The sequence below is a fragment of the Euprymna scolopes genome, chromosome 20 (genome assembly GCF_053919585.1).
Source record: "Euprymna scolopes isolate OS-2025 chromosome 20, ASM5391958v1, whole genome shotgun sequence".
Classification (NCBI taxonomy): domain Eukaryota; kingdom Metazoa; phylum Mollusca; class Cephalopoda; order Sepiida; family Sepiolidae; genus Euprymna; species Euprymna scolopes.
In genome coordinates, this window is record NC_136501.1 from 64,288,833 (window position 1) to 64,308,005 (window position 19,173).

General features: G+C 33.1%; 1 protein-coding gene and 2 pseudogenes across 14 annotated transcripts in view; 2 read left to right on the plus strand and 1 right to left on the minus strand.

The window, feature by feature from the left end:
• The window catches only part of LOC145241450 (mitogen-activated protein kinase kinase kinase 15-like), a 391,615-nt gene that overhangs the window by 43,161 nt on the left and 329,281 nt on the right, over positions 1-19,173 (plus strand). The window lies entirely within an intron of this gene.
• Positions 11,592-11,717, plus strand: LOC145241874 (U2 spliceosomal RNA; annotated as a pseudogene).
• Positions 16,923-17,039, minus strand: LOC145241906 (5S ribosomal RNA; annotated as a pseudogene).

Here is a 19,173-nt window from a genome sequence, read left to right on the forward strand (position 1 = left end):
GTTCTGAATTCACAAGCAGATTCAAGAAAATTGCTGAGTTAGCAGTGCAGATTTTGCCATTTAGCCGTAGAAAGTCTGAACTATCTAATGTCCGAATGCAAGATCCTTTCAGATAGTCCCTATATTGCTTGCCACAACAAAGTATGTAGATATTTCCACTGGAATATCTGCATAAAGATGCAACTTGACAGATCGCAATACATCTGGGAGCAGTAACCTCCACACACAGCATCAATTGGAAAGATGACTATTTTACGACAAAGACGTAGGTAAGCAGATACGTAAAAGATGAAGCCATCAAACTGGACATTGTCATCTATATAATAAAAGTGATCATGTGTGTTTGGCTTGCTTCGATAATCATGTATACAAATCTCATTTTTATGATTAAAGAAGTGGAGGCTTGATATTAATATCTGGTAATAATGAAAAGAAAGAAAACAATTATGTAAATTTCATTTTACATGAAAAGTAGGGGGAGACTTGAACTTAATAATAAAAAGAAAGAATTTCTTTCACTTTTAACAGACATAAAAATAGTCCCTTATTTTTAGAAGTAGTATTATTAGTAGTATTAATTATTGGTCCTCCAACAAAAGGAGGGTGGAGCTGTAAATTCACTCTTGTCCGTTCGTCTGTCCGCACTTTTTTCAATAACTACGCCTTGGAATTTTTTAAAATTTTGCACAAACATTAAACATGGTATGAGTGAAAAGTAACAATGTATTTTCCGGAAAAACTCTGGTTGCCCCTTTCGGATTAAAATGGCTAAAATTGACACTTTTGTGCTAATTAAAAAAAAAAATTGATGCCTTGGATTTTTATAAGACTTTCTGAAAAGTTGTATTCTATATAATTTTGTTTGTCTATACTTCGTGATAACTCTTGGGTGTGCCCCAGGGGTTCTTTTAGGGCTAATAAAGACACTCCATTTTTGTGACTATTTTACGATATATGTCCAAAATTTTCTGTGTATGTCTATTTAGCAGTTTTGCATGGTGCTGAACTCAAATTTAAATATGTTAAGGCCTTGGGGACTTTTTTGGGCTAAATGCAAATGGACTTAGTCATTTCTTTCTTTGCATGGTGCATAACTCAAATTTACATATGTTAAGGCCTAAAACTGCATCGCTTGTTCATTTTCATAAGGATTTGACGTCCCCTGGGAACTTGTGGAAATAATTTATTGGTATATTTTAATTTTACCTGGAGTCAATTCATTTTGTTTATTTGTTTCGTCAAAAAAATTTTTAAGACTTTAGCATGGGGGTTCACTTTATAAAATTTAATGTAAAATGATCACCCATTTTCCAATCTTAAAGTGTTATCGATCATCCAATTAACAGAACAGTACAAGTTCTGATTTACTAGAACAGATAGTGCTAGTGAATTTAGAATATTCGTAGTCCGTTGTGACTGAATCCCTGAGACCTTTCTTAGAACTGCACGCCTGTGGAACTGTCTTCTGTTTGCCTGCTTTCCAGCTGACTACAATATGGTTGTCTTCGATTCTAACGTAAACAAGTTCTTGATGAGCTGTTCCACTTAAGTTAACAAATTTACCGAATTTCCATTACTAACGATTACTATATTGTCCAATTGACTACTGTACACTCTTTAACCCTTATCTTCGAGTGGCCTCTGGGCCTTGATAAGTGGTGATGCCTATGTAAAAAAAAAAAAAATACTGCTTTGTATTGTAAAACAATTTTTAGAACTAATGTTTTTTATTTTTATTTATTTATGTTTTTTTATTATTTGGATTGCTATTTCTTCTCTCATTGAAATATTTACTCTTTTCTGTGGACAGGAATCTCATAAACATCTGTTTTTCCTCACCCATCTTCTCTTCCTCTATTTGAAAAGCAAGATCATCTGGTGTCGCCAGGGATCTCGTCATAATGCCTATGTAAAAAAAAAAGAAGAAAAAAAAGTACTGGTTTGTATTGTAAAACAATTTTTAGAACTAATGTTTTTTATTTTTATTTATTTATGTTTTTTTTATTATTTGGATTACTGTTTTTATCTTGAGTATTATTTTCACAACGTTTCAGCCGATGTAACCTCCGACCTTTTTCAAGTGCATCTTTCTATCAAACTCTGGAATCTGCATGGAATTTCAAATCAAACCTTTTAAGCTCTCATTCTATCAGCTTTGATCGGATAGAAGTATTAAGCAATTCGCAGTTTTATTCTTAATATCATCTGTGCTGAAAATTAAACTTTCAATCTCCAGAAGAATTTTATTTAGAACTGAATTTCACCTAGTACTTTATCCGTTACGCCACGAGTTCGACCAGATACTCCTGAAGAAGGTTGGTGGTTACATTAGCCGAAGCATTATGAGAATAACACTCAAGGTGTGAGAACAGTAGTCAGAATAATTCAAATTATCAATCCTCATCTAAAAATATAAAGAAACACAATATTTCTTTGTCTTAGAACCTTTTTCTATTTCTTGTAATTGGCCACCAACGATATATTTGAAGAAACACTGTTTTTATGCTTACCGGCAATTATGCGAATCGTAATATGGTCAATGTGTCAGAAGTTTTTCACTGCTTTCCATGTTTTTCTTATTTTACAGCATTGTCTATAAATGCATATTATATTGGAGAAGATGAAACTCCCCCCCCCTCCCAGAAAAGTTGAGCAAAAGGTGGGGTTAGTTTTGCAACTGTGCTAAGAGAAAGAGAGAGTAGCTTCTGCTCATTGATTAGGCGTAAGAATTTTAGCCACCCAGACCCAACAATGACAGATTAGATCCTATTTGATGAGCATAAGTTTCTTTTATTAGCATATTCCATCCTTTCCAACATAAAGTATGCATAATATCATGGCCTCCTTTCATTTTGTCCTCCCCCTTCCCCTGTTTTCTTTCCTCACTTATTTGATACCGGTGCTATCAGATCAGGCTGTCTGAAGATATCGGCTTTCTGATTTAAATGAACCCAATATTTTTTTTTCTTCTTTATGTAAAACTATCACGTTCTTCAAAGCCAAAAATAAAAAAAAAACTATTTTTCTCTACAAAACAACCAAACTAAACACCATGAATAAATATTTGAAGATATAAACACCTTGAAGCATAAAATCTTTTGCCAAACTGATTGAACCTAAAAAGGGTTGATATGTCATAAAACAAAACAACCAAACTAAACACCATGAATAAATATTTGAAGATATAAACAACTTGAAGCATAAAATCTTTTGCCAAACTGATTGAACCTAAAAAGGGTTGATATGCCATAAAACAAAACAACCAAACTAAACACCATGAATAAATATTTGAAGATATAAACAACCTGAAACATAAAAATTTCTTGCAAAATTCAGCATGAAATAACTAAAAGGGTTGATATACCATAAAACACAACCGCCCAAACAACCAATCCACTTGTTTGGTAATACACCTTTCCCTATTTAGGGGTGACAGGTTATTTGATTTGCTAAAGATGCAGGTCTGCTTCTATAATTTTTAAAATAGGCAATTGGAAATAAAACTTTAGAGACTTACTTACAGGTTTTCCACTGGCAAACTTCCCACAATTAGAAAGTGGGGGATCCTTATACTGACAGAACGGGGTGGGGGGAAGGTATTGTCATTGTATATATTTCCATTATATTATTGTATATATAAATATTTATTACCTAACTCATCGCTGCATATTATAATACATGGATTTTATTCTTAAGTAGGTGATTCATTGAATGATTTTTATTTATTTTTTTTTTTTTAGTGGATTTGAATATGACCGATCTTTTGGTGAATGATAGGATCAATAAATGTGACTAGCTAAGTTAGTTAAGCTTCAATATGACGTGCCTTTCCATAGCCCTTCTTTAGGCCGTGTGCCACATTTTTGTATTTATACAACTGAACATTTTTATTTTAGTTCTAGCTTAACTGGTCAGACAACTGAGCACTGATTAAAATTCCAATACGGTATTGTGAACAGGATGGATGAATCCTGAAGATGGGGGATCATTATCTTGTCCAAACAGTTATGTTATTAATTTTATTTTATTGCAGACTATTATCCTCATGTTTTTTTTTTCTTTTTTTTTTTTTTTTTTTTTTTTAGTTGTTGCTTCACAACGTTTCAGCCAACTATTTCTCTGGCCTTCGTCAGGTAGTAACCGCGACAGGATAAGAACTCCGAATCTCCTAACTGCATGCACACCAATTACTGCCTTCTGTAGTTGTTGTCGTCTCACCAAGTTTTTGGCCAATTAAGCCTCTGGCCAGCTTTGGGTAGGATTGAAACTGTTATCTTCAGACAATTTTCACCTGGAACTGTAGAAATTCGATGTCTCTATCCACTGCACCATGGGCCCCGAATAGTTGGCCGAAACGTGGAAAAAAAAAAAATTAGGATAAGTCTGCAATAAAATAAAAATTAATAAATAATACTCATCTCAATAATGAATTCCAATTAAAATAATATAGTTATCTGTTAGTTTGGCTAAAACCTATTTTGCCACATTTGCAAGTAAAAATAACCGTTAGCACATCTGCTGTAGATCTAGCAGAATGGAAACCATATTGTATATCACTAAGAAGGTTATTTCTGTTGTGATGTAGTGATGAGGTCATGTTAAGAGTGGTCACATTAATGGGAAAAGCCCTGCCCATTCTTAAGCATTCTCAGGAGCTCTCCATCCTGGTAACCTATGCTAAGATGTCAGCAACCAAACCTTCTCACCTCAATTTCTAAATGACCTCCAAACAATTTAGATTTTGAATAAAATAAAATATGTATTATGTTTGAAGCCAAAACAATGCATTATTACAAAATAAACAGACATTTATTTTGTTTGAAATTTATATTGAAATTCATAAATATATTTTGAAGGAAACCTTCATCTTCAGTATGTTTTTCTTTCTTTTTTTCTTTTTTCCATGTTGTTGTTGGAGCAGAGAATCAGCAAGTAGAAGTCCATTTGTTTTTACGGTAACTTTTTTAAATCTCAGAACAGTGCGTTTGGTCACGCGGGATTTTCAGATTTATTTATTTATTTTTATTTTTTTTTTTTTTTACTTCCGTTAAAGTTTTCAAAAATCAAAGGATCCTTTACATGAGGTTATTTTCAGTGCAATATCCAATGTCATAGATTTAGCACTCTATTAGCATTGTGAATAAAATTAATGCAGGAGGTTATGTAACCGTCAAGTTCGTGCATCCTAGTGAACCACACAAAACATTCCATTGGCTGCAAATTGATGACACATGGTTTGTTTCAATCAAGAAAATTGTGTTGTCTCCCCAACAACATATACAGGAAGAGCATCCAAAATAACTGATGAGGAGTATGAAAAAACGATTTCTACATTTAGAAAAAATAACAGTATGTAGATAATCTTGTATGTTGGTTTTTGTTGTGAAGTTCGCTTTTTTTTCTCAATATCTGTTCATTGTGAGACTTTTACCTTTTGCCATTTAACATTTTCGTAGCTCTTCAATTATTTCTAGTTAAAAAATAAAAACAAGCATATACGGTAATCAGTTTAGAGAAGTTATTTGTTCTAAAGGAAATAGTGGCCATTTTGAACTAAAAATAGCGGTAAATTTACTTTTAACCCAGATTTGCATTAAATTTGATCCATAGTTATTAGTCAGCAATTATGCAAGATTACTCGAATTTCAATTTCCTAAAATCTTAAACTCAAGTTTTGGACACTTTCTAGAATGAATCATGTAATTTGAATGAGTATTTTTGACATTAAGTTTAGTAGCATTACATACTGATTTTAATCTTTGTAAGAGGACATAAGTGTTGCAAAACTGTTCTGTTTGAGGAATTTTATCCATTCTGGATCAGGCCATCAACTCCCTGTATTTCCTCCTATAACAGACAACACGCTATGCAGCATACAAATATCTGTGCGTGAGGTCGCTAAGCTAATCAAGAACCTTGATTCCAGTAAAGCAACTGGCCCTGACGGCATTCCAATTATAGTGCTGAAAAAGCTTCAACCAGAACTTGCCCCCATACTTACAAAAATGTTTAAGCGTTGCCTTAAAGAGAACTGCTTCCCAACACCCTGGAAAACCTCATCAGTATGTCCTGTATTTAAGAATTCAGTTGATAAGTCATCTCCCTCTCAGTACAGACCAATAAGTCTCCTGTGTGTCATGAGTAAGTTTCTGGAATCCATATTAAATAGAGTAGTAGTCAACCACCTCAACAGAAATAACCTTCTTAGTGATATACAATATGGTTTCCATTCTGCTAGATCTACAGCAGATGTGCTAACGGTTATATCTCATAGGATTAGTGAATCTCTTGACAAAGGCTTCCTCTCTAGGGCAATTGCTCTTGACATATCAAAAGCCTTTGATAAAGTATGGCATAAGGGCCTACTTCACAAGATTTCCAGCTACGGTATAACTGGAAATGTTTTCTCAATCATTAAATCATTTCTCTCTGATAGGCTCATAAGAGTAGTGGTTGATGGGCAGAAATCAGAGGCCTTCAGTATTAATGCTGGAGTCCCTCAGGGTCCATCCTGGGCCCAACTCTCTTCCTGATCTACATCAATGATCTTCCAAAACACATACTTAAATCATTCGTTGACATCTATGCTGATGACACGACCATCTATGGCAACACATCAAAGGCCATAAATGACAAAGTTCTCTCTGATTCTCTCTCCTCTGATCTGGGCGTGTGGTGCAGTGAGGGAAGAAGTGGCTGGTTACTTTTAATGCATCTAAAACAAAGCTCCTATCTTTCTGTCATCAATGCTCTGATCCTCATCTGGCATCAATTAAAATGGATGGCTCTCGACTAGGGGAAGCTCCATGCTTTGATAAGCTTCTGGGCTTGACCTTTACTCCTGATCTGAAATGGAACATGTACATCAAGTCTATTGCTAAGGTCGCTGGAAAAATGGTAGGATCCTTCTACCGCTCCAGATATCTCACTACTGATGCAATTCTCTATTTATATAAAAGCCAAGTATGTCCAAGGATGGAGTACTGCTGCCATATCTGGGCAGGAGCTGCTAATAACACTCTATCCTGCCTTGACAAAGTACAAAATAGGCTTCATGGCTTAGTGAGGATGCCCTTTTCTCTTCCCTGCAACCTCTCTCCCACAGGAGAGACGTTGCGAGCCTGTCTTTATTTTATCATTACTTCCATGGCAAGTGCTCGTCTGAGCTTCAATCCCTGGCTTCCCCTCGCCGATCTTTCACGAAAAACACCCATGTAGCTGTAACCAGTCAAAAATTTTCCCCACTCTTTATCTGTGCCAAAACCAAAACGTAGATTCCATGAACAAAGCTTCTTTCTTAGAAGTGCACGCCTGTGGAACTCTGTTCCGTCTGCTTGTTTCCCACCTGGCTACATCTTCAAGTCCAACATAAACAAATTCCTGATGAACCGCCCCTTTAAGTAAGACACTTTATGAAATCTCAACATTAACGTACTGTACATGCAATAACCCTTATCCTCGAGTGGCTTCCGGGCCTTGATAAGTGGTGACCACCTTGTAAAAAAAAAAAAAAAAATAACGTATTAGTGTATTTATAATATCTGTAGTAAAAATCTATGAATTAGAGCATACATATGGGATCAAACTCGGTTTTGAAGATCGTGTTTTTCGATTGACTTTTGTACATGAAAAATTCCCAAATCAACTTGTCCAGGCTTGAAATCATAAACTGTTGACTCTTTCTTTATCTAGTCGTTTTAGATAAAAAGTACTAGAAATCTTAATTGTTTTATCAAAATTACATTTAAGGTTTGGAATGCAAAAATGCCGCGAAAGTGTGCAACTTTATTCATAGTATGTAAAACACTTAAATGAGTTACTTTTTGGTGGTTGAAGATAAAAACATGAAATTTTTACATGGGAGGTCACCACTAATCAAGACCTGGAGGCCACTCCAGGATAAGGATTAAGTGTTAGCTAGATGGTGAGACAGCATAATCAGTTATGGTGGAACTATGGTAAGGTATTCATTATTTAAGACGAGGGCTCAATTGGAGCTCACATTTTTTTTTTTTTTAATTAGTATTGCATGTTACAATTTGTACTTCATAGCTTCTCTAGTTTCACATATTCTATCCCGAAAATAACTTGTTTTTCTCCAAATTTCCATGATAATCTGAATTAAAAATAATAAAATAGTAGTTGATATCGATTCAATGAACTATTGGTATCGGTGCATATTGTGGACCAGGCGTATCTTAGCGTTTGTTCTGCTTTGGCCGGAACATGATGTCAACAGTTGGATTATGCTGGAGCGTTGCCAATAAAATCATGACAACGCTAAGTAAAAGAAAATAGCAAAATGAATAAATGTAAAATGTAGAAACCAAAAACAAAAAAAACGACCTATCGCAATTTGGTGTTTTTTTTTTTTTTTTTCAGTTTAAGTAATCACTGTCAAGAAAAGGTTAGAGGAAGCGAAAATTAATTTTTAGAGGATCAAATAATTTTAAGGAAATGTCAAAGAATTTTTTTTTTTTAAAATAAAATCGTAATTCAGCACGCCACGTTGTGATTGGCTGATTGGCATGTTATGTCAGGCAGCAACTAAACTCGAGCTGTTGCTTGCCATAATCTGGCTGTTGACGTCATGTTCTAGCCAAAACTGAGCAATATGCACCAGTACCGAACTATTTGCTGGGGAGGGGTTTGAATAATCTACAAAGAAATGGCTATAAATAACAACAATAAACAAGTGCATAGTCACCCGTGAGTGCACAGTGAACGAGGCATAAAAAAAATGACTAAGTTCAGCATTTGCCCCCTCCCCCCTATTTAGCCCTAAAAGTCCCCAGGGGATGTCAAATCCTGGTGAAAATGAACAAATCGTGCAGTTTACCGCCTTAACATATGTAAATTTGAGTTCTGCACCCTGCAAAAAAAAAAAAAAAAATGACTAAGACCATCATTTGCCACCTCTCCTCCCATTTAGCCCCAAAAGTCCCCAATTCCTTAACATATTTAAATTTGAGTTCAGCACCATACAAAACTGCTAAATAGACACACAGAAAATTTTGGACAAATATGGTAAAATAGTCCCAAAAATGGAGTGCTTTTATTAACCCTAAAAGTACCCCTAGGGTACACCCAAGAGTTATCGCGAACAAAATTATATAGAAATCAGTTACAACTTTTCAGAAAGTTTTATAAAAATTTAAGGCATCATTTTTTTTTAATAAGCACAAAAGTGTCAATTTTAGTCATTTTAACTCGAAAGGCATCCCGAGGATGGGGTGGGGGAGGGCAACCAGAGTTTTCCCGGAAAATCCGTTCTGTTACTTTTTTACTCATATCATGTTTAATGTTTGTGCAAAATTTCAAAAATTTCCAAGGTGTAGTTATTGAGAAAAGTGCAAACGGACGAACAGACAAGGGTGAATTTACAGGTCCATTCTCCTTTTATCGGGGGACCAACAAATCAAATAGAGAATAACCCTCCCCATCTCCAAATCAGACAAATAGTTTTGATATATTGACTACTAGACTTAAAAATGAACAAAAGTTATAGCCCGTTGACTTGGAACGAGTGCTTTATGCTAAATTGATGGTTGAATATGATTACATTTGTACTTATTTTTGCATTAAATACTGATCCTTAATAATCTCTAACTGTGCAGCGAATGGATACCATAATACTTATTTCGCTGCAGCTTATTATAATAAAAATCCGTACAAAATTTAAGTCAGATCGGCACAGTAGTTTCAAAAAAAAAAGAGAAATACATATACTTAAATGAATAAATGTAAAAGTTTCTTTTTTTGATTTTATTCGAATTACGGGGTGGAACGATAAATTTGTTGCCCTAAAGAAAACAACACTAGATTTATTTTAAAACTTTTATTGAAAAAGTCAATTCAGGTTACTTGATTATATAGTAGAGGTGACATCTATTCAATGTAGCCGCCTTCAGCTTCAATCACTGCCTTGTTATGGGTCTGGAACTGGGAGCATACTTTTTCTACAAGCGCTGGCAAGATAGCGGCAATCAGGCTGGCTTTGATGTTGATGATGTTCTCGACATATGATCAAACAAAGTAGTTCGGAAGATTCAGGTCGGGGGAAGAGGAGAGCCAGTATCCATTGTACGTTAAATTAATATAGAAAAGTGATCCCTCACATTATAAAACTATAATTTCTTCATATCTTGGAAACTACTCGTTTCCTGGAATTTTAAATGTTATTTTCGTTTTCAGCATCCTCAAAAACCCGTAATAGGTGTAATTTTAAAGGATTTTTTGAGGGTGGAATACTGCACCTTTACCAATGTTTCAATCGTAGTCATTTGTTTTCCTTAGTTTTACATATGAATTACACAAAATATCTGATATTTCCCAAAAGACCTCTGGTCTTGATGGAGGGGAAACTAAAACTTGCTGCTATGGGTTCAAATGATCTGAAATAACAGCGAGGAGAGACTTGATTCCAAATCTTTCTCATATGTTATACTTCCCCTCTTTGGTTTTCATACATAAAGTAAACTTCACAGTGTATAAAGATTATTTGATACTGGAGATATTAATAATCGTACCCTATTTTCAAAAGAGGGGAGATATAAGATATATTTGTAATCAAGTCTCCCCTTGCTGTTATTTCAAATCATTTGAAACCATAGCAGCAAGTTTTAGTCTTCCCTCCATCAAGGCCACAAGTTTGGGGGAATATATATACAGTTGAACCCCGGGATGCGGCATTAAAAATTAGTAACAAAATACAATATATAATACACATGTATATAATCAAATAACATTATAAATAACACCGTAAGGTAGGGTAAATACCGTAAACAGAGGCCAAATATACATCGTAATCCATATCGTAACCTGAAAAAACCGTATCATAGGGATACCGTATCCCGGGATTTTACTCTGTGTGTGTGTGTGTATGTATGTATGTATGTAGAAGCAAATCTCTAATTTAAAAAACCATAAAGCAGAAGACCAGTACCCGCATTAAGCTGGTCTGCAGTTTAATTTGTTGCTGGCTATCTTGCTCTTGCTTGTTGCTGGATCTCAACATTTTGAACCGAGAGAGAGACTTAGCTGTCGTACAAAGCTAAGACTCTGTAACATCATATTTGTATAGATACTCCCTCAGACATTTGGAATCATGGATTTTAAATGTCTGAGGGAGTGGCACTCGTCTGACAAGACGTTGCAATCATCATATATATATATATATATATATATATATGACCTTGTCTGTCTGACAAAACAGTTTCTACCAAACTCTTCCATTAATTTTTGGTCTGCAGACTTGAAACTTGATATATATGGGATTTGGACCTGTAGAACAAATTCAATTTGGTCTTTAGTCTGTAAAAATAGCTGCTATAGGGGTCAAAATAAAAATTAAAATAAAAATGAAACAGCAGGTGTTAGTCAACTTAAAATGCTCTTGTACGCATGCACAAATATAAATATAGTAAAGTCTTATGACAACTGAACCGGTAACGATTATGATTGGAACCGCAAGTGTTTTTGTTTCGAGTCTAGCTGATGGCACCCAAGTCATTTTATTTTTATTTTTTAGTCGCGTCCAAGCGACTCTATAAGTCACTCCGTCGGTCGGTCGGTCTGTCCGTCCGTAACACTTTTGTGCTTGGCCTTTTGGCCAAGATCAAAGTGTAGTATCTGTTCTTACTACATGCTGTACTTATTGTGATATAAAGTGGCGAATCACTTTTCTGTATTAATTTAATGTAAAATGATCACCCACTTTACAACCAGTCAGTCTCAAAACCATTCAAGTCATTCTCCAGATCATTCAAGTTGTTTTTGAACGATTCCAGTTATTTTTTAAGCATTCAAGTCATTTTTAAGGTCATTCAATTCATCCTTAAGTTCATTAAAGTCATTCTAAGTCATTTACTTTTTATTTATTTAAGTCATTTCAGCCCATTTTTCGGTCATTTTAGTTTATATTTAAGAATTTCATGTCAATCCTACATTCACGCATTCATTAATTGCACGAGACTAATGGCTATCGGCCTTGTTCAAATCACTACTATATATTATGTACAATATAATAATTGAGTATTGTTGGCTTTATAATAATAAATATGAAATCTCCATAAATTAAAATATATTTAAGCATATTTTACAACCGGTCATGCCGGACGACCTGCTAGTATATATATGTATATAAAGGTGACCTTGACTGTCTTTGGTCTACAGACTTGAAACTTGATATATAGGGGATTTGAACCCGTGGAAAAATTCGATTTCGTTTTTAACCGCTAAAAATATCTACTAAGAGTCAAAATTGAAAATACATTTTATCTTTAACATTATTTTTAAAAACATTTGTATATGTATAGACTTTGGTAAGACGATAAAGAATAAGGTTGGAGGTCTACATGTTTTGGTTTCAATTTTAGCTGATCGTATCCAAGTCATATTTTTTTTTTTTTTTACTTTGAAATATTGGGTACAATATAATAATCAATAAAGTATTGGTTCTATAATAATAAATATGAAATCTGCATAAAATAAAATATCATATTTAAGCATATTTTACAACCAGGCAACACCGGGTGGCCTGCTAGTTATATATAAAACTAGATGGTCTCCCTAACTTCATCTGATATATAAGTTTGGCTAAGATATATAACTGACAAGTCGGAGACTTTCAAGGTAAATACGGGAATTGTTCAGTTCAGGAATGTGTGTTATTTCCATCTCTTAACTACAACATCAACTAGAGAAGAGAATGAAAGGAAACTTATTGTTTCTTCTAATAGGGCATTTCTGAACCTTCGGAAAAAAAAAGACTTAACAAAAGAACGTTTTACCATTTATTTATTTGTTTGTGTCCAACAGTGTTTCGTAGTGTCTGCAGAAATGTTCAAAAGAAAAAAAAAAATGATACTGTCTTAGCCAAATCATTTTTTTTTTTTTTAAATTCTAAATAGGGGCACATGTGAAAACTTTAAAAATCCGATAAAATCACATAGAAGGCTTAATTTATGAGCAAATGAGATTTTTGGGTAAAAAAAAAAAAATCTTCCCTGAATGGATTTTCAAAGTCATATCATCTTCCAAATTGAAAATATTTAAGAAAATGGGTAGTCATGCAGAGTGATCCGTACTGAAATAATAACGTTATTATTTAAAAAGCCATTCTTAACATGGGGAGGGGAGGGTGTTTTGTACCTATTCTGTACTTTAACCTTACAATTGAATAAAAAAAACGTAACATAAAACTTTAATTAAACGTGGAAATACGATTTAAAAAATAGCGCGGATCACTCTCTGCATTAGCACCAGAAAATGTAATCATTAAAATGTCACCTGAGCCATTTAAGCCAAACGAAAAATGCTCTAAATCCATAACTGCTTGGAGTTACATGCTCAAATTTTCACGATTTCTTTGTTTTTATGATGTCCATCTGTAGTGCAAGTTATGATAAAATCTGAGAACATGATTTTACATGGAATTATATCTCTGTATATAAGATTTGTTGTTGCGTTTTTTTTGTTTTTTTTTAATTATTTAAAAAATTCTTTTAAGCGATATTAACAACTTCGAAACGTTGTTATTCTTATTTTTCCCGCTATCTTAGCGTTTTTTTTTAAAGAGCTATAAGCTCTTGTTATTTATATATACGAATGAGTCGGATTTATTTATTTATTATTAAATATTATGTGCATAAAAGGTATATCTATCTATCTATCTCTATATATATATATATAGCAGGTTCCTTCAGTCTTGGACAGACTATTGATACCCACAAAGGGTTGCTTGCGCATGAAATTTTTGTGGCAGGAGGTGCGCAATCTCCAACTACACCGCTCGCTCCTGAGACGACATTGTTAAATACCAGTGGCAAGTGAAGTGTATATATAGTAATACACACGGACGAAAAAACGCTTTGGATAATCAGATTTCAAGGTAGTTCTACTAAAATAGCCATATTTTTTAAACCAAAGCACTTCAAGTCTTCAAATTACTACTGTTTTGTTCGGAAATGAATATACTTTCAAATGAATTAATAAATATGAATGTACATTATATATTTTAAGAGTTTTAAGCAAATAAAGTGATAAAAATGTGAACGTCATAAAATGGCGTTTTCGGTAAGGTTTTGTAATGACCCCCCCTGTTTTCTAAAGGTCCGTACCGTGATTGTATGAAGAATTTCGTCATGAAATTTGGGAATCAATTAGAAGAGGTGTTAATCTTAATACTGTCAAGTGTCCGAAATATTTTTGACCATTTCTTTTTTTTGTCGTGTTAAAAATAAGATTTTAATATGACGAGTATTGAACATTTTGAAAAAAAAATTCTTCGGACACCCAGTAGTAAGTAAATCAATCTTTTTACTATCTTTATCAATTAAAAGTATTGTTTTATGTTGAGTAGGACCGCGGTAATTGATAATTTAAAAGGACCTACCCGAAAAAAAAAATTGTTTCTTTTTAATCGAATTTGGTCAAATGAAGTTTAAGCAGCAGCAGCTCCAGCCTGTAGAATCAGCGATAGCACAGTTGTAAACAAACACGCGTTCTTTAATTTTTATTCAAGAACGAATTAAGAAAAACATGAAAATATGAATATAAATGTTCTTATGTTTAATTAGAGCTATTTTGTTATCAGAATAACATTAGTTTAGAACTATTCGGTTTTCAGAATATATAATAACAACAATCTTAACCAATTCGGCATTATAAATCTGTTGCAATTTCTCACAAATCTCGTCAAATTTAAAAACATGGTTAAAAAAAACAAAATAAACTTTTGTAGATATATAGCTTGCATGCACTTTTATTCTTTAAATTAGTTTTGAACAGCGAATTAAAACAATGTTTTACTGCGAACAGCCACAAATTTTTTTTTTTCAAAATCAAAATAAGTATTAAAATCTCGTTTATACATAGATTCGAAAAAGTTGTCAAAAAACAAATATATAACAAATAAATGTTATCAAAGGCAAGATAAGTTACTTTTCTACCAAACTGGATATATTTTTTGTGTTTTTATTCAATGTAACATGTTTATTCAGCTCGAAAAAAATACAGTGTTTACCGTGGAAAATTAAAAATGGCGCCCGGCCCGACTCTCTTTGACACGGTAAGTTTGAGAAAAGGAGTTAAAAATAAAAAAAAACTATACAAAATACTGTTAAAAACTCACCGAATATATGTCAGAAGTCAGCCTATGTCACGGTAACATATATTGAGCGAGTTTCTAGCAGTATTTTGTCTACTTTTTTATTTTTAACTCTTTTCCCCAAACTTACCGTTTCAAGAGAGTCGGGCCGGGCGCCATTTTAAATTTTCCAAAACATCGGTAAACACTGTTTTCAAGCTGAATAAACATGTTACATTAAATAAAAACACTAAAAAATTATCCAGTTAGGTAGAAAAGTAACTTGCTTTTGATAACATTTATTTGTTATATATTTGTTTTTTTGACAACTTTTTCGAATCTATGTGTATAGTAATACAAACCCTCAAAATCTATATCAATATTCTTGAAATTTTAAAAGCAGTTAGAAAACACATCAAACTACAATTAGGAAGCTTTTTATTTCGTTATTTTTTTTTCTACTTATTAAGCGAAAGATATTTTTACAACCTGCTCCAGTGCTCCAGTGTAGTATAAACGGCCTATGGAATTAACACCTTCAACTTCGAAAATAGAAATCAACAAATTTTTGAACGCTCTTTTTGAAAAAAAGCTCTCTTAACTTCACCTCTAATACAAATTATGTGTGGCAAGTCTCCTCCTAAAACACTCTTTAACCCTAACAATAACACTAAGTTCGAGTGGCAAGCCCCCCCCCCCAACAAAATACCTCTGTAAGCCACATACAAGCATCTAAAACAAACAAACAAAAAATAGATCCTTCCTTAAAGAAAAATACACATAAAAATAAATTGGTTAACTGTCCTAAAATGCTAGAACGGCCAGGAAATGATGAATTATTTTACATTAAATTTTTGTGAAACTAACCGCTCCCCCCTCTAATATTGTTTTTGTTAGCTTTGTCTCTGTCAAGTTTTCAGTATGTTCACACATAATTTTCCTTAGCCCTACAATTAATTCAAAGTCCGAATGGCAACCCACCCCATATTCTCATTGCATAGAAACCCTCTTAAAACTACACATAATCATCTTAAAAAAAAAAAAAAAAGCATGCATATTTTCCCATAGAAAAAAAAACAGTTAACTGCCCTAAAATGCTAGAATGACCTGTAATAGGAAATTATTTTACATTCAATTCTAAAATAATTTGTTTATCTTTCATTAAAGTTTTTCATGGCATTTTATACATAATTTCCTAAAAAGGTAGAATCACATTTTGGAGGGGTGGTCAGAAGGAGTTGAGTGGGGTTAAACAGAAGGTATTAATCTACAATAATACCAAAGAAATATTGCAATATATTCATTTTTAAATGGTCTTATGTTTAGATTTAAGTTTTTTGTACATAAAGCACATTACAATTCAACTTTGAGTTCTCCAACTTCTTTTCTGTTTATGGATACATGGCATTTTTAAGGAATTGCTGCATATTTATGCACATTTACTGCAGATTATTTGGAAACCATAAACTTTGGGAGATTTTCAGTTGCATATTCTGATTCCTTGTACAAAAATACACTTATATTGTAAATTTCATTTCTTAGTCTTGTGTTTTAACAAAGATATGACATTTTTACTGAAAAAGTAGTGTAAAAAATGTGACGAAACGCATATGGTCTTAAAGAGGGAAAAATATCCAAACGTGTGAGGCACAAAAATAGCCATAACTTCCTTAATTTTAATCAGATTTAAAAAATCTAAAAAGATTCTTTCTTAGCTCATCAAGCTCTTTCTATGCATACCAATATTGAAATATTTCAAGCTATTTCAATTTTTTCATGTGTATTGCTAGTATATACAGGACAACTGGAAACAAATGCTGAGATAAGCGGAGAGCACATACAGCGCCTAGAATTCCCAAATGGTCACCCATCTGATACTAACCAGGCTCAATGTTGCTTAACTTCAGTGATCTGACGAGAACCGGTGTGTCAACACGATTATGCCGTGTGTGTGTGTGTGTATATATATATATATATATATATATATATATATTTCTGAATGTCTGTGTGTGTGTATCTAGTCACAAATAGGCTCCTATATGGTTGACTATATTAAAAAACTGATTACATATAATGATAGAAGATGTATCGAGACACAGGAATGGGTATGTTTGATCTGGCAGAACGGTGGTTCATTAAAATTGTGGGGTCTGCGTTCGCGCCTGGTCCACAAAGTATGGAAATAAAAAAAATTTAAAAATTAAAAAAAAAAAAAGTTTACAAGTGTTTTTGATATAGATGTACATAAGAATACTTTGATAAGTATGTTTTAACTTAAATATTGATGGTATAATAAAATTGTGGTGTCTGCGTTCGCGCCTGACCTCCATAGAATGGCAATAGGCACAAACTTTAATAAAGACTTTTCATATCTAGCTGTGTAAATATACTTTGATAATTATGTTTCTGTTTAAAGAAATATGGTATAATAAAATTCGCACCTGACCTCCATAGAATGTAAATATGTCACAAAGTTTAACAAGGTTTTTTTAATATAGATCCACAGAATATTGTGATAAGTGTTTCAGTGTGAGCAGGTATGGTATAATAAATTATGGAGTTTATCTATTTTATTTTTACTTATATCATATTTTGCTTTGGTTTTGATAACCCCCAAATTCAACCCAAATTTACAACCCTTCCTTTTCATAACCTATCATACTTTCATAAATCAAGAGTTCATTTTCTGTAGGCTGTTTTTGAACCCAGTCAACGACGGGTACTTTTGCTAGAATATATATATATATATATATATATATATATATATATATATATATATGATGACTTATTAAACCTAGCATCCTCATGGCAGATTCATAATACTAGGGCACCTTCAAATAATTTTATAAGTGAAATAACGGAAGTGGCAGATCACAAGCTACTTTAAAGGTATATATTTTTGATTGTTCAGAAGCAGTTTTGCGGTTTGATTATCCCCTCCCTCTCCTTGCGCACACACCTATTAGGTCATTTTGTGTGCGTGTTTCTCTTTCATCTCTCGTTCACTTTCCTGTCACCACCTTAGAAGTATTTCTTCTAAATTTAACAAAATCAGCGAAAAAATTTCCAACAGTGGTTTTTAGTGTGGAAAAAATTCAGCTGTTAATTTTTTTTTTTTTATGAATTTTCTTTTCCTTTCTGATTTTAATTCATCTTTTTTTTTTTTTTTTTTAATATTTATAGGATATGCTTGAGGTAGCGACCAACACATTCTAGCATGAATTTTTGCTTGGTTATTTCCACATTAACGAAATTTAACTCTTACATTGGGTTTGTATTACTGTACACATAGATTCGAAAAAGTTGTCAAAAAACAAATATATAACAAATAAATGTTATCAAAGGCAAGATAAGTTACTTTTCTGCCAAACTGGATATATATTTTTTGTGTTTTTATTCAATGTAACATATTTATTCAGCTCGAAAAACATACAGTGTTTACCGATGTATTCGAAAATTCAAGATGGCGCCTCACACCCTCTTTAACACCGTAAGTATGGAAAAAGGTGTTATAAATAAAAAACTATACAAAATACTATTAAAAACCCGCCGAATAGATGTCAACCTATGTCACGGTAACATATATTGAGCGAGTTTTTAACAGTATTTTATCTGGTTTTTTATTTATAACATCTTTTCCCACACTTACCGTGTTAAAGAGAGAATAAGACGCCATCTTGAATGTTCCAATACATCGGTAAACACTGTATGGTTTTCGAGTTTAATAAACATGTTACATTGAATAAAAACACGAAAAATATATCCAGTTTGGTAGAAAAGTAACTTATCTTGCCTTTGATAACATTTATTTGTTTTTTGACAACTTTTTTGAATCTATGTGTACAGTAATACAAACCCCTTACATTTATTCGTTTGTGTGTTACTTTCGTTTTTCGTTCCGTTTCCAATTCCTCTTTTTGTAATAAGTCTAGACATTGATTGTGTTGGTGACCGAAACCTTTTAACTTTTGCATTTTTCACCCATTTTATTTTGCAACGAAAACGTGTTTTAATTTTACTTTCCATTACAATTCCAAAGCTGATTCGCTTGTGACGGAGACCAATATCACCGATTGTGCATGAAT